General features: G+C 43.2%; 1 pseudogene; it reads right to left on the bottom strand.

Annotated features, from left to right (window-relative positions):
* Window positions 1-385: 385 nt before the first annotated feature.
* On the bottom strand, window positions 386-1391 carry LOC149253399 (protein PLASTID TRANSCRIPTIONALLY ACTIVE 16, chloroplastic pseudogene; annotated as a pseudogene).
* Window positions 1392-3721: the final 2330 nt, after the last annotated feature.

Here is a 3721-nt window from a genome sequence, read left to right as displayed (position 1 = left end):
GCTCATCCTCTGAGCAACCAATCTCTCTCCTCATCTTTGATGGCCCTGGTGGCTTCTTTGGCTAACATCTCGGCCGATTCCTCCTTTGGCTTCCCTCTTTTCAAACTTCCTGTAGAAACAGTTTTCTGTCTTCCTGTAGAAACAGACAGCACCACCATATCCTGCTTGGCTGTGGGTGATTTTCCTTTCAGCTTGGTTGTGGCTACCTTAGAGGTGCCCTCACTGACGTGGACTTGTTCAGTCCTTTCCATTCTACTCTGTAGTCTTTTCTCCCTGGGTGTTAGTGTGGTTTTGTCCCCCTCTGTTTTGGCAGCTTGGTTTAATGCCAGTGTTCCAATCACTGATGTTGTTGGATACATCTGTAGGGTTGTGATTTTCTGGCTTGTCACCAACTTGTCATCATTTGCCTTGCCCCAAAAATATTTACACCGAATTCTTTAGCCTTGCTTGCAAAATAATCGAATGAAGTAGTTGCAGCACCTGCCTTGACTTGGGCAGCGAGTTCAGTGGCTTCAGCTTCTTTTTCTGCAAGCCTTTTTGCTTCTGCTTCAAGTTGTTTAGCAAGCTCCTGTTTTTTTGCGTGAATTTTTCGCAGCTATGCGCTCTTCTTCTTCAGCTTTGGCTTTCACTTGGGCCTCGGCGAAAACTTCCTTTCTTCCATCTGTTGGAATGGCACTTAAAAGCTCATAAACTGGCAGAGAAGGTGCAGAAGGGCTGGCTGCAACATCAATAGTCTTGTTCTCTGAGATGGAAGTGTTTGCGAAAACCTCAGCTACCACAGATGCAACTTGTGTCTTTGAAACCTTAAACCATGGAATGCAATGCTGAATTTGCATTGATTACTTTGTTGTTTACGTCTGCACTTCCTTCCGCCTTAAGAACAAGGTTGCAGTCTTTCTCTGAAATAAAATCATCTGTGGAACTGGCCTTCAGGATAGTGTAACTTAATCCCATTTCCACAATTCTTTCAGTAAGCTCTGATAATGATATTTTTGATTTTCCAAACAAGTTGCTGAAAAATGAAGAGATTCCATCAAGAACATTTGAAGACCCTCCATCAGATTCGTAAACACAACAATATGATTCACATTTGCTAGCTTGGCTTCTTCAATAACGTTCAAAGCATCAGTTGTAGTAACTTTGAAACTAGGTCCATCCTCTGTGGGTCCTATTGATACCACTGCTTTACTGGCATTTCCGATGGCTTTAGCTGTGGATTCAATATCCTCAAAACTGAATTCTACTGCATTAAGACGCTTGGCATCCTCTGTAGCAATTATCTTCCTCGGGACTCCAAATTTGTCGAAGAAAAATCCATTTTCTCTACTTTTGAAAGCTGTGTCGTACTTCCTGTAGAAGACCCACCCGTTTTCTGTAGAACGCCCTTGCATAGGTGGGTTTTAAAAAAATGGCCGAGAAAGCTTGGTGGAGGATGACAAGTTAATAGATTGTGGGAGCAGAGGACGCGTACTTCGGCTAAGAACATTGCAGGTGCAAATGAATCAGCGGGTGGTGAGAGTCAGCCGAGCCTGTTTTTCAATTACAGCGTGATTCGTGGTGAGGAAGTGAAGTGGCCAGGCATACGTGGCCACATGCAGACTGCAGTGCTATCATGAACTGCATGTTCTCTTCTGGATCAGTTGCACTAGAGTTCAAACGGCCAACACTTCCTGTTTTTTTAAATTTTCACGTGAGTCAACTGTCCACGTGTACTGCGTGACTGCCGGCTGAGTTCTAGAGAAGACAATCAGCTTAACCTTGATAATTCGTGGCTTAATCCCACCATTCCATTAATTCATGCAGTTTTTAAATTAAATTTATGCAATAGAAGAATGAGTTTCAGTCACATACCTCGAAGTTGAATGGCTGTCGTGAGCTGCTGTGGCCTGTCATTGCTGCATGCATTGGTTTTTCTGATTGCATGTGGCTTGGCTGCTAATTTTTGGTTTTTTTCCTTGTGCAGGTGTCCTCTAGCTAGATGCATGCTGCAGGAGTCCATTTCCACGCTCAGATCTGCACGTTCAAGCTACTGCTGCTGCATTGTCACAGAACCAGAACTTGTTTTCGCCATTTCTCCCAAACGGTAAAGCGGATCGATCTGAAACTTGCTGAGCATGTTTCTATCATCATGATGCACCTCCCATAGAAAAATCGTGATCAATGGATGCACGGATTTCGAGAAAAATGGAAAATGGCTGAAGATTTCAGAGATCGATTTCTCGGAAACCGTGCATCGGAATCGGCTGAAACTGCTTGGGTAGGCTACTATCACCCATGTGCATCTCCCCATGAAACAGGTTTTAAAACGGATGCACGGATATGGAGAAAATGCAAAAATGGCTGATGGTGATGGAGGCTGATTTCTTGGGAACCGTGCACCGGAATTGGCTGAAACTGCTCAAGCGTGTTGCCATCACCCTTGTACAATTCCCCATAAAACGGTTTGTCAAATGGATGCATGGTTTTCAAGTTATGGCAAAAACAAATTTTGTTCTATGTGTTTTTGCTTCAAGGCACTTTGCATTTTTGTTGCATGGTATGAAAAAATGAATTTTGGCTGTGATGCAGGTATGGAGATGATGGAGGAGGAGTTGGAAGATTGCATGAGGACTTCTGAACCCTTGAGGAAGCTACCATGTTCGCCAAACCACTTTTTGAAATCCATGTCTAGTTTCCCACAATTTCTACAGGAAGTTCCTGTAGAAGCACAATGAGAAGCACAATGAGGTGGAAAAAATGATGGAGAAAGGCAAGGGATGGACACACAAGTGCTTGTAGGCCTAATCAACAGATTCCCACCATCAATATAGCAATAAGCTCAACATAAACTCTGTCATCATAATGCCCTGCCATATTGACAATCGATTCTGCTACCACAAAGAACCCATCGAGCCTTTGATATTGGCCCAGGCATTTGCACGATATCGAAGAATGACAATGAGAAGCTTGATGATAAGAAAGGAGATGGACAACTGGTGGGCTCCAGTATTGTAGCAATAATGCTACAACTCCTAGAACTCCCTTCTTTAATTTTATCAACCCGGTAGTTCGTAACAAACTTGGAAGCGACGGTGCTGTATGCACAAGTACTAGCTCTTGCCGCAGCTGTCACTTGGTCAGCTGGCACAAGTCCACTAGGAGCTTAAGCCAACTTCTATGAGCTCTTAGAAGAAGCTTTTTAATTGATGGATGAAAGCTAACTCGAAGGAAGCTAATCTAATTGCAAAAAGAAACTGAAAGCCAAAAAGAAACACAAACCCTAATTCTACCAGCTAGTCCTACTGACGCAAAGGAGAGCATGCAAACTACTGAAAGAGATGCCATTACTTCTATGAAGGTAAAATGCAAATGTCTAAGCTATCACTATCTGAAGAAAACATCTTTTTGTATTTTTGATTAAGTTGTTGGAATTATCATGCATGTGCTTCTAACTATTTTTGACTGTGCAGAGGTGGATCAAGGATGAGAAATACTTGGGAAAGGTTGGGAAGGTTCAGAGAGGGTCTAAGGGGTCCCTAACACCCTTCCAAAGAGTTTCACAGAGTTTGGCTATCAAGAAACCTCATTCGTGAGCTTCTACAGGAAGTCTGCAGGGGTTCTACAGGATGTTCAGAGATTTCTACAGGATGTTCTGAAAAGAGGATTTTGGAGAATGGATGGAGGGAAAAAGGTGGAGGAACGAGTATGGAGGTGAAATAGGGGTGTAGGGGAGTTCAAGACT

The sequence above is a fragment of the Pinus tabuliformis genome, chromosome 7 (genome assembly GCF_031772625.1).
Source record: "Pinus tabuliformis cultivar Carrire ecotype Pingquan chromosome 7, CPIR1, whole genome shotgun sequence".
NCBI classification, from domain to species: Eukaryota; Viridiplantae; Streptophyta; class Pinopsida; order Pinales; family Pinaceae; genus Pinus; species Pinus tabuliformis.
The sequence above is the reverse complement of the archived record's forward strand: the minus strand, read 5'-3'. Positions and strand labels throughout refer to the sequence as shown.